This window comes from Emydura macquarii, unplaced genomic scaffold (assembly GCF_026122565.2).
Source record: "Emydura macquarii macquarii isolate MOO-44397 ecotype Brisbane River unplaced genomic scaffold, CSIRO-AGI_Emac_v2 contig_2473, whole genome shotgun sequence".
Taxonomy (NCBI): Eukaryota; Metazoa; Chordata; order Testudines; family Chelidae; genus Emydura; species Emydura macquarii.
The window spans coordinates 28,491,317-28,513,509 of record NW_027132610.1 but is presented as its reverse complement, the minus strand read 5'-3'; positions in this window follow the sequence as shown (position 1 = coordinate 28,513,509).

Sequence of the window (22,193 nt, the reverse complement as noted above, 5' to 3'; positions counted from 1 at the left end):
CAATAAATAATAGGTTAGCCTGGAACAGCTGCAACACATTTATTTTATTTTATTAGTAAGATAATAGTTTTATTTCACAATGCAGTATGTTTCTCACACATTTTATATTCTGCTTTGTTTTATTTAGCCATTTCCCCTTCCTAATTAAAGCTCCATTAATTCACTTCGCTACAGCAATAATCAGTGGCTGGGAAGGAGAATGGAGGGAGAGAGAGTGAGCGAGCTGTTGAAGTAAATGAAGCATTACCCATGACTGCTGCACATGCCAGCGTCTGTTCTTGTACTAGCATCGTATACCTGCTTCTGAGCATTACAAAGATAACTCATTTCCTGGTGCTTTCCATGCTCAAGGGCAGCAGTTACCTTCACCACCGAGAGAATAAGAACTGACTGGTGTAATTTTGGAAATATGTAGCAATTACTTGCAGCAGAAACTCAAATCCCAGCACTCTTTAATGAAGAATGACAAAGAGCTGGGTTCAAAGAGGGTGGCCCAGAGCTGCAAAGGTTCACTATTCTGTACCATTAGTTTGCAAAGCCCCCACATGCATTAACTATCTTTTTCCTCCCTTCTTTCCAACTTGTTTTCATGATCTGGTCAGCTTCCTAATGTCTCATTTGTTCCTCTCTTTTTTTCCTTTGCACAGTATGCTTACTAATGATCAGATTAGGCTCATTTCATTATTCCCTCTTTATATTCCCTTCATTTTTTTGATTTACTGTATCTTAAAATTTAAGAATATTTATTCTTTCTTGACATGACCTTACTTACTGTGTTTAAATGAATGACATCGTACTGTTTCCTTATTTTCCTACTTCTTTTAACTACAGTCTTTGTAGCTTTCCATCCTGAGGTGATACCTCCTTGGTTTCTTTTATTGTTATATATGTATGTATGTATGTATCCATGCAGAAGTCTGCTTTTTAAATCACACTAAACTGCTAGCTTAAAATAACAAAATTCAAGAAGTTCAGAATTAAAGTGCATTTCATTCTGATATACCTAGATGTGAAACAATATATGTTCGATTCCTCTATGTGTAGCAATAATTACCCTCTCTTCTCTGGACATACTTCATTTATGATCATATTATCTGCAATGGGCACAATCAGATAGGTAAGACTAGAAAGCATTGAATTTCCTGATTTGATTCAGTTTAAAACAGACTCTTGGCAATTTTTAAAATGGGAATTAAGGGTGGGTTTTTTTGTTTATTTATTTGTTTTGTTTAATTTTTACAATTACTTTGTGAAGATAATTTTGCATGAAAATAAGTAAATATGTTTCAAGAGAAGGTCTGAGAGATATTTGAAGAGCTGACCACTCTGGTTTGAATTGAAAGTTGTTTGGAGCAATAGTTGTCCTTTCTGAATCTTACCTGCTCAGTGTTGTTTTTGAAACGATAATAATTAAGGATGAGATTTTTCAAAAGCACCAAAGTGACTTAGGAACACAAGTCCCATTTATTTTACATGGCACTGGCACCTAAATCTCTTTGTGGATCTAGCCCTAAGTGACTTAGGAACACAATTGCCACTTTAGATACCCAAGTCAAAAATTTAGATTCTGAAACCCTCCCACTCAACAACCATCCAACTCTGTAGATGCCTAAAATCTGTAGGCCTCTGTCAACAAAGTCTGGTAGATACCGACAAATCTGCCAGTGAACATGCAAACTGATGCCTAAGTCTTGATGTCCTGTACCTATCTCATGCGTAAGATCCAGAGGGATCCTCAGACTAATTTTTCCCCTGCTTATCTTCCCTGTGAAGTCTGGTGAGCATTTTCAGAGACTAACTGATCAGTCCCCACGCAAAACACATCCATCTAAGGAGTTGGTAATAGTGCTGTCCATGACCTTTAGCTCGGAGCCCTCATTCCGGATATAGGAGATGTGGGTTCAAATCCCCACACCGCCTAATATGGAACAGGGATTTGAATCCCTGTTGCCCACTTTTTAGGAGAGTGCTGTAACTACAGGATATCCTTCCCTAGGAAGCTCTCCTGTTGGAACTGTTCCACTTTGTATAAATAATCATTGGAGCAGGGACTTGAACTTGGGTCCCTGAGTGCTCTAACCACTTGACTATAGAGTCATTCTCACACTGTCCCAAAGACTATTTAATTATGTATACAAAGTGAAATAACTTCAAAAGGGAAGCCATCCACCCAGTGTATCCCATAGGCTGCTGATTAGGGCAGTGCTCTGAGGGCCAGGGACATGGGTTCCAATTCCTGCTCCAAATAGGTAGAAGAGGGAGTTGAACCTGGGTCTCCCACATCCCAGGGTTAGATTTTGATCACTGGGCTAAAAGTTACAAGGTGGGAAGAAACAGCAGCTCTCTCTCTTTTTGTGAGAAAGGAGTTTAGACCCGTTACTCAAGAGAAGGTTCCTGGCTGTGAATGAAAGGCACTTCCCGCCAACTCAGACTTGGGTAACTAACTCTCTTTGAGAGTCACTGTTTAGACTACACCCCTCTCCTCAGCATTTCTTATTGGCTAGCTTAGGTGGTTTCCTGCTCAGCATGCTGACTTTTGTGGACTTTATTCTTAGGCCTGGTCTACACTGACCGGGAAATTCGACGGCAGTCAATGGGAGATATGACAATCTATGTAGAATAGCTTGTGTATCTCCCGCCGACTTCCTAACTTTTACTTACCGCAATGTCTTCACTTTGCTGCACAATGGGAAGCGTGGGCTCGTCGGTGCAGCATTACTCTTTTTCTGGGGGTAGATTTATTAAATCAACTTCCGGATTGATTGAGTGGGTCTTCACTTCCGCTCAATCGATCGCAAAGAATTGATTTGACGGTGACGAATTTGCTGCCATCAGTGAAGACATACCCTTAGGTACCTAACTAACCTCATGCATTGTATAGGGAGCCTGAGTTCCTAGCTTGGGACTGTGGATTCCACTAGGGGCAGAGCTCCTAAAGATAGGCATTGCAACATTGGGACTAAATTGCTTTTGTGGATCTCGCCCTTAGGTGCTCTTAAAAATCCCACTTTAAGAGTCCAAAGGACTGGAGAGACTGATAAAGATACTGCCCTTCTACCAAACCCACCATAAGAATAACAAATGACTCCTTATCCAACAAAACCCCAACTTGGAAACATTGCATCTTCATAACATGATCTCCAGCTGATGGTACCTGACAGCAGCACACAGTTTCTATGGTTTCTGAAAAGTCTTGTTTCCAAATTAACCCTTTAAGAATACCACAAACACCACACCAAGATTCACTTTAGGAATAACACTGGTGTAGGCCCTCACCCGCCTTAGCAAGGGGCCTGTGCCCCAAGAGAAGAGTCACACCCTGTCAACCCTTGTCATGTTCACCACAGAGTCCTGCACTGTTGACTTCCCTGGCAATAGGAGGGACTGGGATGGGCAACCTGAGTCACCATGCTGACCTTCTTTCCTCAGCCAATGGGAAGAGGGGAGACAACAGCAGTCCCCAGCAGTCAGAGAGGGCAGAAGATAGCCAGGCACAAGCAGTTTCTGATCCTGTGAAGAACCCTCTATGCCTAGGAAAGCAGGAGGCAGGCTGCCAATAGCCAGGCTTTCCCTGCACGTGGCAGTGACCAGCATGGAGCAGAGAGGTCTCCCTGCAGCCTGCCAGCACAGCACTGCCAGGCTCAGTAACTGTCTGTAACATCAGCTTGCAGAAAAGCCTCAGGAGGGGACATCTGCCAGCAACAGGAGGAGACAGTGCGGCTCTTATGCCACCCCCTTCAGCCTGCCTGCCCAGCAGCAGTCCACACCAGAGCTGGAGTTTTGGATTCAGAGACCCAAGCTGCTCAGAACTGAACCTGTGGGTTCCCTGCTTTAAAGACTGTTGGAGCCATTCCAGAAGAGAGCAGGTGGTTAGTCCGTCTGCAGGGGGAACTATTTGTGTGTATCGGTTCCCTGACCGCTCAGCCAGAAAAAGAACCAGAGTGAGTACCTGTAGTTTAGTTAGATAGGTAGTTAGGTTTAATCTTGCACCATTAAAGCACATTGCATCTGTGTATCATCTACCAGGATCTTCAAGACCTGCACTGCCAGTATAATCATGTGTGTTTCTAACAGCATCTCCTTATAGGCCTGCAATGTATGACCCATCCCCTTCCCTCCTGCAGCTGGAGAAGTCAACAGTGTAGGACTCTGTGGTAGACCTCATGGGCATCCACAAGGTCTGGATTTTCTCTTCAGGCACAGCCCCCTTGCTAAGGGTGGTGGAGGGCTACACTGAGATCAGCTGCAGTTGCTTCAAACAGTTTATTTCCACAACTTCACTCATCTAGCCCATGGCTGAAGGTAACTCCTTAAGTCCTGTGTGGCAGGAAGGGGTTTTCATGTAAATGAAAAAATAAAACAAAGCTTTAAGGTAGTTTGTGGTAGGGCTTGTCAACTCTCTATAGTATGCTGCAAATTGTACAGCTGAACACTGTTTCTCCAGATAATTGTCTGTCACCACATTACTTCACTGGGCTTTGAAAGAACTCGACGCTTTGCAGGAGTTGCTGGCATGTTCCAGTACTGGGCCCTAAATCAATACAACTGGCTAGAATAACTAAAAAAATCTTATACTTCTATTGCTTGGCACACTTGGTTATAAAAAAGAAAAAGAAAGTGTATAGTGTTTAGAAACTGCTGATGTTCACATGTGATAGGGAGAAAAAAACAGTGAAGAGAGAGAGAAAACGAGATTGATCATTAACAAATACTGCAGTTCATGAGGCTCTTATTAGCACAGAGCTAGTTGCTTTTATAATGCCAGTCAAAGGAGGTTGAACCCTGGGGTAATGCACTAATATTCTCAATGGTGGTAGCTTTTGCTTTAATTTTGAGCACTTCACATCTCTTTATTTTCTATCCTTAATTGTGTTAGACTATAATAACCTTCCAAAAAGTAATTTATAAAAATTGGGCTGATTTTGAATGCTGTTAAATAATACTAATTTGTTGATCTCTCTTACAATCATGCTTTACCAGCGTTTTTATGTTTGTAGAGCAAATAAGGAATTTCTAAACACTCCCAGAGGGGCATCATGCTAATTCTTTGTGTGAGAAAAGCCTTATAATTTGAGCATGCCGCAAGCACCACTGGTTTATGTTAAGGTCTTTATAAAAGTGCAATGGCTCTTTAACTGATGGCTCAGTTAAAATACTGTGAATCTAATTGGCTAGGAAAGGAAAATTCTGTTCTCCCATGGATTGTATATGAGTGAATGAATCTTCCTCTTCTCCCCACAAATGCACTTCAAAGTGTAAGTGGGGATTCCTCTACGAAGATCTTACTGTTGAGGTCACTATGTTTGAAGGTGTGAATACTGTTGTCATTAAGAGCTTTTCCTCTCTAAAAAGATTCCTCTCTTGAGAGGATGTATTACTTTAAAAAGAGAGAGAGAGAAATGCTGTGGGATGAACAAATCTCATGTTGGCACATCTATTGCAAATCCACACAAATGAATGAACTGGGTGATACTAATACAAAAAGGATATTTTACTAAATAACTCTTTCTTAGGTGCTAGCAATATGAAGACAAGTAGCAGCATTTCCATTTAACAAATAATGAACGATACAATCAAGATAAGAGTGATTTATGATCCTCTTGCTAGATTCCATGACCAGTCAAACAATGACACTGACTCTAGAATTCTGTGAAAGGCAGGGGCAGTATCATCTACAGCGACATTAATGTATCTCTGTACGTAGAGACTGAACGTAGTTTAATATTCAGTGGACAGCTTTAATTGCAATACCCTGTTTGGAACATGCTCATCCATTATTCCCAGATGCAAGACATGGATTTTTATTGATTTCTTTTGACTATACACAAAAGAGCAGATAAAGCATCATATTGTTGATCACTTCTTACACATGTGTGAAGTAACTTGGTCAAAGCTGCAGCAGCAACATCGAGAGAAGACTGTGACAGGAGATGAAGATACAGCAGTCTGTTATGCAATATCATTTTATTTTTTCCCACACTGAAAGCCTTTGTATTCCTGTGAATAAGGACCTGCACACATTCTGAATGACAATGTGCCCTTTGGGTTAAAATGTGCACTTCTGGGCTAAACTAATGGTTTGTTTTTTTCCCACCAGGCAGACATTGCTGCAATTTCAATGCACACTCCTTTTAAAAGCTTGTCTTATGATAGCATTTCTTCAGGAATCAGGGGTACATGTAAGTAGAAGGAGGCAGCCACCTCTGTGTAGTAAATTTCAGCTTTGTTGACCATCAGTGGGATTTGTGTTCCCAAGTCAGATGCTTTTAAAAGTATCACTCTTAATGCACTTTAAACATTGTTGAAGATTGTTGTATTTTCTTTTATGTTTCCTTATCATATTTGTTAGTCACTTAACTAGTAACATAGTATCAGTTGGCTAGGTTTGATGCTGTTTCCTCAGATGATATTGACTAACAGTACTCTTGAATGGTGATTTTGTGTCTTCAGTAAGGTATTGGACTTAGACGTTGTGTATGTTACAATTCCATTGGCTCCCGTGTTGTTGTCATTATTTCCATGATTTCTCAGGCATCTTACCTTTGACCTTCAATTTGCATAGTATATGATAGCTGACCTATTATGGTGAGGGAACTTGGCTTCCTGCTATTTTCAAGTACTGCTGTCAGTCTGGACAACGGTTTTCTTTGCCATAGTAACAATTTTGTTTCTTCTGCTGTTGTTCAAGTTTTATTTGTAAGTCCAGATTGCAAAACTTAGGTATGAGTTGCTGGGCTTATATTTGATTGATATCCCTTTTGTATTTGTGGTAGAAATGGTAAGTCTCTATTGGCAAATTCCCAAGATTCGGTAGGATTAAGCAGAGTTCTTTATTATAATATTAACAATAATACTTCGATTTTATATAATGTCTTTCACCCATTCATGTACAAGTGCCTTACAGAAGAAGACTAGTACAATTATTTCCAGTTTACAGATAGAGAAACTGAGGCATCAAAATAACATGACTTGCTAAAGGTCACGTGGCCAGTTGGTAACATAGTAAGTCCAGAACTTTATATAGTGCATCATGCTATTATATCTTTAGCAGAGAATGTATGATACTCACTGAACTCTCAGCTACCTCATCATTCTGTGAAGCTGAAGTGATTTTCTCAAGCTCTGTTATGTCTTAACAAATACTTGAAATTCCACACTTAAGTACTGCAGTCCACTGTCTGTGACATATTTTATACCACCCATCATGTTTTAGATTGATATGGCTAATCTCGGTACTACTGCTTCTCTTTGTCATTTTGGAAATCTCAATGAATGCAGAATAGTAATCAATTAAAAGTAAATAGGTTTCTCTGACAGTTTGAAAGGGTTCCAATGAAGGTAACAGGGAAATGGAACAAGGTAATAAATAATTTATAAGTAGAGAAATTAATCTAGAACCCCCAATTCCCTGTGTCTCAACACACAGGTGCTCAATTACACTACTTTTAAAAAGAGGTAAGAAACCAGTGTCTATGACATAAATGAATTTTATTATTAGGGAAGAAGATATTCAAACATATAAATACACTAAAGTAACTGATCCAAATTACAATATGATTTGTTTATTTTGTATAGTGCTTTTTATGAAGCTATACCCCAAAACTCTTAACAAAATAAAATAATATATATTATAATTATACAGTATAAATGACAGGTGGCAGCGGTTGTGCAGAGACTTTTTATGATGAATGGATGAGATCATAAACCAATTCAGAGGAGGGAAGGAGAGAGAAATTGGGAGGCATAAGTAAGGGAGAAAAGACTCTATTGCAAGTAAAATGTAAAGAAAGATGGAGAGTTTATGATCTTGATCCTGCATAATTTGATCTGCAAACTGATGGAAGTGATTCCATTGACTTGAATGGGAGCAGGATCAAGTCCTAAGAGAGGAACAAGGAAGCACAGAGAATGACAGAGAAGAAGGCTTTTGTCAACAGAGGGGAAACTGTATGAAGAGAGAAAGAAATTACAGAGTGAAAGGAGAGAGCAGGAAGGAAAATAAAGAGGGACATGAGGTCCACGGAGAGATTTTAAAACGTCTGGTGTGATCGACCACACCTTAGTCCATTTTGACATCAGCATAGCTCCACTGAAGTTGGCTAACTGAAGTCACTGGAGCTACATCAGCTTAAAAGTAGAGGAGTATTGCTTTGGTGAATCAGGACCAAGGAACAATATTTTGAAATGGTTTCTGAAATGAATGCAGAGCCAGTGGAGTTGTTTGAGAGGGGGGAAGATGTCGTGTGTGTGTGTGTGGGAAGACAGGAAGCTGAGGTGAACAAATGTTGGTGTCCTAGAAGTCTAGGATTTGGGGAGGTCATAGATAAGTGAATTGCAATAGATCAGGTGGCTTGGATGTGGATTCTGTACATTGGTGTGGATTCTGTACATTGGTGAGAACAAACCTCTCTATTCCATTGCTAACTTTCCCATCCTATGTACAGCTGTGTGTTGAGCTGACTTAGAACTTTAGTTGTGGCACTTGACATTGATGTGGTTCAAACACCTTGTGCTAATTCAATGGGGTGTTCACGTGGCTCATCCAGTGCAAGAACATAGAATGGCTGCTGCCATAGTTTTATTGGGCCATCCATTTGGGGGATTTGCATTTGGACTTTTCTTAATTAGCTGAGGTGCCAGGTTAGTACCTTATAGTATAAACAGCTAAATTAATAGCACTTCATTCTAAAATCTCTTCCTAACTTTCTCATGGCCTCCTATTGGATATTTCATGACCCTTCCTCAGTTCTGTTTTGTGGGGGACTCTTCTGAATCCACATGTGACCCAGTGAGCTATCATGGCTGCTATCTTTCCAATCATCTCAATACAGAATACATTTTTCCTATCCTTTTCCTACATTAGTCAGTACCTAAATGGTAACTGGCAGCTTATTAATGAGTACCCCATTTCTTAACCTTGGGAAAATGTTACCTACTTAGTGCTGTCATTTCTTCCCCAATTGACCAGGATTATCTCAAGTTAGGATCTAACTCTGTACTCTCCCTTTCTCTTTCTCTTATTAAACTATCATTTTCAGTTTCTTCAGAATGGTGTCTGTTTTTCTTATTGAAACCCTACTAGTTTGTACTGATCTACATATTCTGTGTTGTATAAATGTCATATTCAATTTATGAATCTCACTGGTGAATTTTGTTCAGCTGTTTATACTCCTGCTAATGGTGTCATGATCCTTAGTTGATTGTGAAGATAAAGGGCCTGATTCTTCATTGCCTTGCCCCTTGTGTAGTACACGCATGAAAAATCCGATTGGTTTATAATGGTGCCATTCTGATTGGGTAGCATTTTATAGCCATTTTGCATGCTCTCTTTGTACAGGAGTAAATGACGTCACAAAGTACAAGTCATAGAAAATCAGACACTATATCTTAACAGTCTTGCTAGTCTCAGGTGGAGGTTAGATGGTTATCAAAGGTTTATCACTCCAGCTTTCAACAGCTTTCTAATCAAGGAGGGCCAAGTGGTTAGGGAACTAGTATAGGCTCTGGGGGACCTGGGTTCAAGTTCCTACTTCACTACAAAACTTCCTCTGTGACCTTGGGCAATTCACTTTCTGTGCCTTGCTTTCACATCTGTAAAGTGGGTGTATTAATACTCCACTTTTGAATGGGTGTTGTTAGGTTAAATACATTAAAGATGGTGAAGTACTTTGGGATCTACAGATGAATAGTGCTATATAAAAGTGAGGTATTATTTGTACAGGAGTGGGCTTTTTGTTTCTTCATCTATAGATAATGTTGGAACTTAATCAATTGTTAGCACCTTCTTTCATTCTCTGCTGTTGAAGCTGTTCCACTTTAATTAAATATTTATTGGTCTGGACCCAGAGTGAGAATGGCTTTATAGCTCAGTGGTTAGGCACTCCCTGTCCCCATTCAAAACCCTTCTCCTTTTCAGGCAGAGTGGGGAATTGAATGGGGTCTCCCATACCCTGGGTGAGTGCTCTAACCAGAGGGCTGAAAGCTATAAGATGCTAATGCTGCCTCCTGCTCTTTCCCCCCTTGGCTGTTTTGTGTGGAGATAGGTCTGCTGAGAGCACATCTGATTTGAGCCCTACAGGCGAGATAGTGGGCAACACTTGCCTTTATCTGGTTTGAAGATTACACTGGAAACTGTCTGGATACCTATTCTGAGCCATAGTGTGCATGCCCAGAGGCAGAAAAATAGTTGCCTAGGGAACGTCTACAGCAAAAATGTAGGCACTGTGTCAATTCAGGCAGAAACATCTGAGCAGAGATTTTGTAGATCTAAAACTGGCAGTTAGGCACTTAAACCTGGGCTTTAGGTGCCTAATTCCCTTTGTGGATCTGGCCCTAAACCCCAGATTTTTAAAAGCTATTTAGGTGTTGCTGTGCTCTGCATTGCAATGCCTAACCTATTTAGGATCCTAAATCTGTGTTTGTATGCCTGAACACCTTTAAAAATCTGGGCCTAAATGACTTGCCTTAGGAGACATAGGCAGTCAGTGCCAGAGATGAATAATCATGTTGCCAGCTCTGTTAATAAAGTATTATTCTTTATAACTTCTGCAGCTTGCAAACCTTCACAGTTTTGTGAAAATACAGAACAGAACACAGCAGAAGCAGACCTAATACCACATTAGATACTAGTTTAAACTCATAACATTTGCAGAGGTAATGTGTTTGTATGCCCATGCAAATTGAATCTGTAGTTTGGTCCATAGTCATCTGTATATAATGTTAGATTTTTGTGCACATAAATTACCAGTGTTTTCTGGCATACTGTGTACATGTGAATATGTGAGAACACACATTGGCCCTGCTTTGAAAGTTTGGTTCACAACATCTAGTTTGTGAATTAGAAGTTATTCAATAGAGATTGACACATCTAGCTTTACTTGCTAGAATACATATCTTTGATCTGATTAAGAGAACAGTTTTGATTCTGAGAGCTTTTCTGCTGCCTCTTCAACACTTTTCATCAGCTAATATATTTAATTGCATGATTTAAATCACAGAAACCAACAATACATATCCATATTTATGATTTTCCAATCAGAGACCTTGAATTAATCCAATCCATAGGTTGTCCCATTCTGTTAATACTCTCTAGATTTCCCATATTATCAAGTTCAGTTTTTACATCTTAGAGGAATAGAGATTTTCTGCTTTGAGTAGATCATTTCTGTATTCATTTTGTATTCTCCATCCAGACATCCTACATTCTTCCAGCAGTCCTCTATGCTTGCTATAGGAAATTATATATCATTATCAGGTAGAGCTGGGTAAATGTTGGGAAAGAACTATCTACAAACATTTAAAAATTAGAAACTGAATTTTAATTTGCTATGTTTATATCGCTTTTGTATTTGCAATTTGTGAATGTTTGTGGAAAATAGATTTCAGGCCTGTAGCTGAAATCTGTTTTATATCAACACAAACTTATTTTGTGAGGAAGTAGTGAGGTGGTCATTTTACAGTTTAATTTATGCAGGAGCATGGTATGCAGCATTGCATAGTGGGGGAGGAAAAAGGGACAAACTGATCTGGAGGGGGAGATGTAGAGAAGACCGGGCTGGGAGAAAGTCCCAGTCATCATCACCTATGAGCCCACTTCACAGTGGTTCAGGGAACAAGACCTTTGCAATCTCTGGGAAAAATGAGTGTGTCATGATGCTCAGGCAAATGCCTGTCCCACAGTGGTATGGACTCACCTGAGATCTCTTCACAGAATGAGTACAAGTCTCTGAAGGGAGAACCTGGTCTGGTTGTATATTTTAGCAGATTTGTTCAGAGAAGGGGAAATAGCAGCAGAAGAGAGGAAAGGCTATTGGGCTATTCTATATATATAGGATGGCTGCTTGTCTTCTTGGAGGCCTCCAGAATGACTCATCTGCCCAGAGATCCTGGCTGTAGAGGAAGAAAGGGACTCTGGATGAAGGGAGAGGTATTTAAAGGAGAAACTAACAGGGAGAGAGACAGGCCTATTTTAACTCTATGAGAGAGGTGAAGGCCATTCTCTCACTGACTGCCACCTGGCAAATGTTGATACCTGAGCTCCAGGAATCTCTCTCCCTTGCTGGTGGTCCTCATCTTCTCCCTTCTTGTAGCTCCCTACCACTCTAGTCATCAGTCTGAATCTTATCAAATGTATTTTCTGGACATGGATTGCTTGAGTGATCAGAAGCAAGGCCTGATCCTGAATACTTTCCGAAACTGTAAAAATAATAAATAGCAATAGTAATTGAAGTTATTAAAGCTCCTATTTAGTCTGGTGAGAGCAGGATCAGGTCCAGTGAGAATGGCTGATATGTCATATTGGGTGCAGAGAGTTCAACTTCATTGGGAATGTCAGTTTGGTGACAGGTCATGCATTCTTTCTTCTGTCTGGGTCCTGGAAAAGAGGAATTTTTGAAAAGATGGGTGGGAAGAATTTCTGTTCATCAAAATATGTGTTCATGTTAGCCACCTTTCTGTGGGTAGGAGCATTCCACCTGAAAGTTTCCTCCCCAAAGCATCTGAGGATTTGCATTGTACTTAAGGATTTGCATTGTACTGATAGAAAGCATCCTAAACTGATAGCTGTGTTTTGCATCAGGGCAGTGACAAGATTAAATATGAGCCAGTATTTTCAAAAGTGTCTTGTGATTTGGGTATCTCAGTTTATGGGTGTCCAACCTGAGACACCCAAAAGGGGGCTGATTTTCCAAGAATAGCTGTAGAGTGGTTATAGAGTTACTGGTTCTCCACAATTATCAGAGAGGACCAGGACGTGTTGCAGCGTGGAGCTTAATAAATGTAGGAATTTCCAAGTCAGGGAGTTCTCTCCCAGTCAGGGAGTTGCTGCTTAAATCAAGGCTCTTTGTGTTTGTCCTAACACTGTATAACAGGTGCTCAGAACTTCCTGCAAATCAGGCTACTTTCAGGTGTCACAAGGTTGGCACCCACAGGCATGCAGCATCACTAGTCACTTTTGAAAGTCTCGACCATGATGACCAAGACATTATACGTAACCTAAGGGATCTAAATTGCAGTACTCTAAAATAAGTGTTATATTAGCTGAAACCTACAAGTTAGAATTCTTGAGTAGCAGCAACAGTGGCAGTAGGATGATATTTGTAAGTTTTTTCAGCCCCTCTTTCTCCCAGATCTGAATCCTTCTTAGTGTGAATATAAATGTGGCCTGGACTATTCATAATCTAGACAAATATGCTACCCTTCTCACAGATTGCAGATATTCAAGGGAATACATTTCCTGCTACAGATCAAACTTCCTTGCATGCAGCACACACAAATTCATCTTGCAGTAAACAATACAGTAATCTTTTTGAAATTGTGGAGCTAGATTTATCTTTCTTTCCTCAAAATCAGTTATACATCTCTGGGGAACTCATTATCTTTTGAGGGTCCCATCCTGAAAATTAGTGTTGTTATAATGGAGCTCACCTTTCTTGCCCATTCAGCTTCTCCATAATTAGAGTGCAGTTTTATCCTCAATTTATATGATCAAAATTCATGGTTTTTTCATGTTTCTTTTGAAAGAGTAAAAACAAATTCTTGAAGAAAATATCAAGGAATTCAGGATGGTTTTCATGTCTTGGAAAATGTTAGATATTGAAATGGTGGGATATAGTATTTTAAAGATTTTTTTTTAAAGTAGGGCTGGGCTAAAAGCAAAATCCTGCGCTTCCTGAATTTGTGTGTGAGTGAGGGGTAGGTTGTCTCACAATATGAATACTAAAATAAGAAGTTCAGAATCTGAACTGAGATCCAAATTTTGCAGGTGGCCATTAAACTCTACTGGGACTGTAACAAATTCTAGATTGTAATTTGTTTGAATTTTGGGAATAGCAAAATCCAGATGTGAATTTTGCAGCTGAACTCCAGGTGTAGTTTGCAATTGCATTTTTTAAAAAGTAATGTTTAGAGGCTGGTGGTGAAATGCTTGACAAATGTTGCAAGCACCCTGAAACCAAATACATTTCACAATCCTCTGTCCTTAGGTAAAAATGTAACAGGTGGCATCCTAATGGGCATTTGAACCTGCACAAATTTGCCACCTCTAACTTTCACCCTGTTTTCAAAAGCAAACTGGCAGACTTGGCTGGCTTTTCTTGACGCAGCTTTAAAGTTGCACGTTGTTTCAAACCACATTAGCAAACACATGCAATGGCAAGACTCATTTGGTTTTGATATTTTTTTTTCTTCTTGTCACTGATGGTGCAGAACCTGCTCCTGTTCATCATTCCTTTTTAATCTGGCCCAGTGATGAAACGGACCTACTGGGGCAAGCTTGGCAGTTGGAGGATCCAGATGCTAAACTCCAGGATTAATTTCTCTAGTAGTGTCACTTGGGAGTCAGCTCCTTTTTCCTGGCTTTCCTGGCAGACTGCATTAACCCGCAGCAATCCAAAAGGCTCATTTCCATGTCAAATTGGGAGTTCAACTGTCCTGGCAGGTAGAAACTGCCAGATTGACATTCTCAAAATGAAAGAATTTGTATTTAAACACCAGTGCCTTGATTTTCCCAGGCTTCAGAGTTTAGTCATTGAAGACTTTTTTTTGTACTGAATAATGATGGTATCCACAGCGGGATGCAATACAAGGAGGAAGTTAACTGTAGCAAGTGAGAACAGTGAAAGATTCAGAGGAAAAGAAATTAAACCCATGGTGGTGTCTCAAAAAGGGGACCCATAAGACCTGATTCTGACCATGCAGCAGTGTAGATCAAGAGTAAATTCACTAAAATCAACAGAGTTGTAACATCAGTGCAGTTGAGATCAATATCAGGCTTAGATTATCTGTATAATTGGTTCTTGAGCACATTTCACCTCTTCCTAATGACATTTTTCTTTGGTGTTTTTCTGAGAAACATCTACCTTTTGTACTTATTTGTTGAAGAAATAATTTACAGATCAATGCAGTGCAATGAAATCTTGCATTCTTCCAGTAACGCCCTCCCCCTCAACACCTCCCCTCCCCAAATTTACAACTGATTGCAAGTACTTTGTTGAAAAGGGCCCTACATATTAAACTCCTTTCAAGTGTGACTTGAGATTCAGGCATACTAGCAGTGGTGAAGCCACCAAAACAGTGTAAATACAATATGGATACACAGTGATAATACGAAACTAACAGATAATTTATTTGTATTTGTATTGAGCAATAGAAATATAAGGCACACGATATAGTGGTAGAAAGACATGACATATCATAGCAAGAAGAATTACATAGGTTTAAGGTAAAACAGATAGATTATTGCATCAGGGAGTTATCATAGGAGTAACATAGTCTTCTAGAAATTTCTAATAACAATCATATGTAATATGATGAACACTCACAATTTTAAACCAATTAACTTTATGACAGCCCAAGTAAACTGATCATGCCCACCCCTGTAATATCTCACTAACTATTGGTTAAAACAAGGAAGAAAAGAGAAATGGAAATAATACCATAAATCTTGTGTTCATCCAGCATACAGGGGGATTGTCTGCATGTCATTTTGAGTCTCTTGGGCACTCTTATAAAGGGCCATTCAGGCCCATTGCACAGTTACTACATAAGAACACCAGTCTTGTAAAAATTGTTCAGTGGATTTTGTGAAAAGTAGGTAAAATGAAGGTTAAGAGATAGGCTTTTAAACTCCAACATTCACATTCCCACTATAAAGACAGTAGGTGCCCTTAAAAAGTTTCACTTGTTTGAAAGATTCTACTAGCTTTTATCAGAATTCTCCACTTTAAAGGTAGGGAATGTCTGTGAAATAGAAGAATCTTTAAAACCAGTACAACATTCTAAGTGCAATCACTGTATTGCAGAAATAATCTGTAAAGTCATAATCAGGTTCTTGTTGAGAAGGGAAATTGTATTCTGCACAAATAATGCTTTGTGGGAGAATTCACACTGAAAATTTCCCCCTAATAGATAGAGAATTTGGTAGAGGCTAGTACTCAGGAGCACTTTGGTGCTTAGGAAGAAATGCTCATACATCTAGAATCTAGAAAGTTGTCTGTGATCCACAGAGGGAGGCAGTTCCACATTCACACTTCAGAAAGAGTATACTTAAAGTTTGGATGGGTTTTGTTTAATATATATAAAAGGAATAATATGGTTGATGTAATATATATATGTGCATTCATTTATGTGCTGTAGACCTGTTCTGAAAAGTGATATCTGAGAGCCTCTTGGCAGCAGTCAGGATCTAAGATCCTGGTCCTGTGGTTTATTGCTGGTAGCATAGATCAGAAAGTTGTTGGTGAGAAGCACAGTATATGCTCTTGATCAAAGATTTTTAGTGTCTGGCCAATGGTCAAAGGCATTAGCAAGCGGCATGGCCCCAAAAAATGTTGGGTCAGCAGATAGAGAAAGAAGAAGCATGTTGAAGTCTTTGTGGGGATGATCAGGATAAAGCAAAATTTGCCAATATTTCATTTATGAAAAGAACATTAATAGCCTTTGATCCAAATTCATGCCACCTCATAAAATGAGGGGAGAATCCTGGCAGGCCTTGAAATATAAATGGGCAAGTATACTGCAAGGAGGTATAAAGGCACTTGGTAGCCTTTCTCTAGTCCTCCCGGCACAGCCATTAGCGGAGAAATCCTGACCACATTGAAATCAGTGGCAAAACTCCCATTTACTTCAGTGACATCAGGTTTTCACCTTATAATCAGATTCTTGATGTAGATGTAAATCTTCTCCATCTATTGGGATGAATAACAGAGTTCAGTGGGAGCAAAAAATGTGAATGCTTGTCAGGGTAGGTTTATCACTGAGTCTCAGTATTACGCAGCCAATCACAGGCACAGTGAAGAAGGAAGTACCTAAAATGTGTAGAGTGGGTCCAATCCCCATGAATTTTTATCTCTTTGAAACCAGTTCTTTTGGTTCTTCCTTACAAAACCACTACAAATCCTGTTGAGTTCCATTTTAGATCATGCTGGGAATAATATAAGAGAATTTGTAGAGAATGATCATCTTGAGATTACTTCTCCTAAATAAAGGCAAGAGAAGGCCTTGCCACCTTTACAGATGCATGCTTGAGTTTGAAACCAGAGGCATACCTTTAAAGTGAACAACATGAATTCTGCAGGTAACCATTTGGCTGTGAGGTCCATATTAAAAAACATGAATACAGAGAGCTCAGTAGCGTTGTGACTGACTTAGGCTATATCTACACTGACGGCAGCAAAGTCGTCGCCATCAGTTTGAGTTATCTGGATCGACTGAGAGGTCAGTGAAGACCTGCTCAGTCAATTCAGAAGTCGAGGTTATTAATCCACCGTCGCAAGTGGCGTAGCGCTGCGTCTATGGGAACGTGGTTCCCGTCGGCGCAGTGCAGTGAAGATGGCGCGCAGAAGAGAAGCTCAGAAGTCAGTGGGAGTTACGCAAGTTCTTTGCATACTTTGCATAACTCCAGTCGACTGCCGCTGAATCGCAGAGGTAAGTGTAGACCAAGCCTTAGACACATTGATTTGAAAAACAGAGATTGAGGAATGTTCTTCAATCATGTCATGAATGCATCTCATGTCATTGTTTAATTTAGAGTTAGAGAAAGTACATTGTTCGCAATCAATGTGATTTTATGTTTTTATTCATTTACATGGATACCAGTGATATTCCTAGCTCGACAGATTGCTTCTATGAGAAGCTCTGTGCATCAATTTAATTTTTAGTAAAATCTCCCTACATTAAAGACGGCATATGATTAATCCAGGGAAACCCTTAAAAGTTGTGTCAACCTTCTTGAGAGACATAAATTACTTCCTTTACCTAACTAGTTCAATTGAACAATAGAAAATAAAAAAGTAATTTTTTGCTGACAAATTGTGAAATTTTATGGTAAACTAACTGATATTTATGTTGTCACATCCATGTCTATTCTTAAAATATTTGAGAATCTTAAAATGATATTGAGTTAGTTGCCTGTATGTAGGAGGCTGTATCATAGTATGAAAACAATGGCTCATCTAACAAAGCAAATTCAGTGGGCCAAATTCAGTGATGAAGTGTAAGGCACACCGTCTTACTTGTCACTATAATGGGAGTAAGTAGGACTGAGTTAGTGGAATGGATTGAAATTACAATACCTTACATAACACCTCTGAATTTGGTGATTAGCTTTTTGGGGGGTTTGTTAGTCCTTCATTTCATTATTTTTTATGTTTCTCTTTTCAAAATTTTATCAGTTTTAGGTTGTCAAAACTAAATGTTCTTCCCATATACTTCTGGGTGCATATAGAGCCCAGAAATTGAGGGCAACTCCCCAAGAAAGGAAGCAATGGTAGAATTTTTTTTCTTCTTTCTTCCTTCCTGGAGTCCAGAAATTGAAAAAGCCCTTCTGTGTATAGGGGGTGGGATGAGAAGAAACAGAAAGGTCCTGCCTAATTTTTACTTAGGAGGTAATGTCAATGAAAATGTTAATTATGAATTCTTCCCAAGAAAATGACTCGGTTTATTGGCAGCCCCTCCATTTCCTGACTCTGATAAAGTCTCTGTTAGATATAATTTTTTTCAACTAGGGAATTAATTGATATTAATCCCCAGTTAGAATTTTATACTCTCTAGAAATAGTGCATGGGGTTTTACAGGCATCCCCTAGGTTAGATATATGCATAATAACTCACTGAAGGGTGGCAAGGAGGTCAGACTAGATGATCATATTAGTCCCTTCTGACCTTAGAGTCTATGAATCTATGTGAGACTTCTTCTGAGAGCCCGTAGTCCACTGGTTGTCATAATCATTGTAAGTTCAGATAATATTTAAGGAGCTATGTATCTGTTCTAAAAATTATGTTCTTAGGGTCTTGGAGTTAAGGCAGGTCGCCAGGAGGTGACATATCTCAGACATGTTCCTTTCAGGCAGGAGATAACAGACATCTTTCTCCCTGTCTGGTCATGTATGCGTTATGTATTGTATGCCTCACAACACATGCCTATTTGCATACTGAGCCACAGGTGAAATAAGAGATTACCAAATCTGTAAAATGAAACAAACAGCAGGATAAAGACAATGGATGGGACTAGTATATCTTGGGTGGCAAAGAAACACAATGGGTCCTTCACCTGGGAGGCAAGCTGACAGCGTACTTGTCTCATGACAGAAGGATCACAGCCAAGCCTGGCTGTAAAGTGCTGCAAGGATTTTGGATGAGCTATACTTGGTTAGACGTGAAAGTATCTTCTTGATTAGGTATAAGCTCTAGAATGCATTTTATGATTATGTTTTATACGTAATCATTTATTTCTAATGCTTCTACCTGCTTTTACTTGAATCTCTATGCTTTGTTAAACAAACATATTTGATTTCACTGTAAACATATCCAAGTGCTATGTGTTAAGCAGGGCAGTGACTGGAGGTGGAACTAATAAGCTGGGGTGTACTGTTTCTTTGGAAGCACTGAACCCTGTGAATACTGTGAGCATCCAGTTGATCAGGGGCTGGATGCTCTAGGCAGATGCTCAGAAGACTAGCGTCAGTTGCTAACATAAAGTACCAGTTAGGCCTGTGTAGACATAGGGGGGAGGACTTGTGTTGTCTGTGATCAGTGCAGTTGGGAGCTGACCCCAGGCAGGCACAGACCAGTCTTCCTCATAGTAAGGGTGGGAAGTAGTGAGGTGCCTCACAAATCTGGGTATCCCCAGGAAGCGTCACAATGGGATATTCTGTGTAGAGGATAAGTAGCAAGAACATCTCCCAGGCAATTATGCCCATCCTCAACATATTGCCCTGAGCTGCACCTGCTCATGAACTTAAGTTGTAAGATCTTGTGGCAGAGATTTGTTCTATATATTACTTGTTGTGAAGAACTAGATACATGAAGCCATATAAATAATGATTAATTAGCACTTCACCCTGTTCTGTACTCTAAATGGAAATGTGGAACATGGAAAAAATGTTCTGTGGAACATGCCTTATGAGATCCAGTAAGAAGCAAATTCATAAGCAATTGCATGTCAGTATAAGTTGAACCATCAACACATAGTGTTCTTTTTATGCATTCATTTTTTGGGTAATTATGTTCTTTTCATGTGTTGTTGTTTGTGCATCTCTGCTTCACTAATGCTGTCACTCGGGGAAGGGGGGCATGAAGGACAAATGTCTGTCAGAATAGGCACTATACTTTTATTTCTGAATTAGATTGGTCATGAATTAGATTAATCAAGCTAGAGTGTTGCATTTAAAAAAAAATTAAAATGTACTATCAAGCAGTATGTTGAAAAAATTGATGTTATCCCCACTTATTTTTCTTTAAAATGTTAGAGTAATATGATAAGCAAATATCCACCCTCCTATGCCATAGCTATTTTTTCACAGAGCCAAAGAGTGTGTACAGTTACTCAAAGATCACTTTTCCCTCATGTCTTTTATTCTCGCTCAATGCCTGTCTGTCTAGTCAAATCTATTTATCAATGGTGTTTCTGTGACTTCCATCATCATAGGATCTGAACTCCCTTTAGTCCATTAATGACCAAAGAGGGTTTTAGACAATATCTACTAGGAGTAAATTTCGTTAAACCAGAAAGCCTGAATAATTTGCACCCAAGAGTCCTAAAAAATTTGATTGAGGAGGTCTCTACCCTACTGCTGTTAATTTTTAATACATCCTGGAATACTGGGGAAATTCCAGAAGACTGGAACAGTGCTAATGTAGTTCCAGATGTGGATGACCTGTATAACTATAGGCTGTTAGTTTGACATCAACCCTGGCCAAAATAATGAATAAACTGATAAAGGCCAAAAGGATAGGAACATAATTAATGCTAGTCAACACAGTTTTGTGGAAAATAGGTCTTATCAAACAAACCTGATTTCATTCTTTGAGGAGATTACAAGTTTGGTTGATAAAGGTAACTGAATAAGTGTAATAGACTTTTGTAAGGTAATTGACTTAGTACTACACAATTCTGATTTAAAAGAAAGTACTTTACAGTATCAATAGAGCACATTTTAAATGGATTAAGAACTGACTAGCTGACGGATCTCCAGAAGCACCATTTACCTTTGTAAAGGTTGCTAGGGCACCTGTGTTCAGTGATCTTGGGAGACAGATGATTGTAAACATCTTTCTTTCTTTGACCGTTTCTCACCTATTTGGCCATGATAAAATGGATCCTACCACAGCGCATACCTGTATCTTTTCTAGGACCATTTACCAGACTGGCTGTTAATCTTTTAGCATTCCAAGCACCTTGGCCCTGTTTCTATTTAGGAGATGGAGTATTAGGGTGGCCATCTGTCTGCCCTGGGAAAATGGGGACTGATAGGATGAAGAGAATATTCTGGGGTTATTGTTCAAGGAGCATAATATTCAAACATAAAACGCTAAGTATGGTAGTATCATGTCCCATGTCAGCATTGGACACTGGTTTTCCAATGAGATATTCTGGCTGCATGTGTGAATTAATTTCATGCCTGTATTTCTTCATATTTCTGACAAAAGGTAACTAATCAGAAAGGAAGTCTGGCCTCTTCTAGTTATTCTCAATCTTTTCCCTATTGTGACTTCCTTTAGCTTATCAACAACCTCCTCTCATCAAGCCGGAACTAGCCATGACCAACCTCCCGCTCTCCCCATTTAGTAATATGGGAAGGCAGGGTGGTGGGAGCCCAGGTTGAGCAGTCCTGTCTAGTGATTATTGTGTAGCTCTGTGATAGAATTCTATTCCTCGCTCTGCTGCTAACTTACTATACTTCTGTTATGACTGCTCTGGGAGATGGAGAGGGGAACCTGCCTGAACAGAGGCCCCGGCATTGACATGGCTGCACTGTGTCAGGAATGCCTGTCCATGTATTTAGGACCCATCTCTCCCCTGTAAGTGCAAGCCGTAGCCTTATAAATGATGACAACTGATTCGCTACCCATACAATCTTTATTATGAATAATCAGTCACAGGTTCTTTCCCAAAATGGGCTACACATAAGTTTTTCTGAGAATTCCTCTCTTTCTCTCTAGGATTGATATGACTGGCTATAGAGCAATACAGATTCAATTATAACCTTACAGAAAAATCAAACAATTGTGCTATATATAATTACTAAACAGTATAAACCTATCAAAATAAGCAGCCCTGTCACCTAATATGGCAGGGTTAATAAATGCATTTCATACTTACACTTTAAAGGAGGAGAAGATGAATACAGGGATGAAGAATCAGTTAATGGAGCACGTCAGAAGGCCACAGATGCAATTAACGCCAGTTCCAATGCA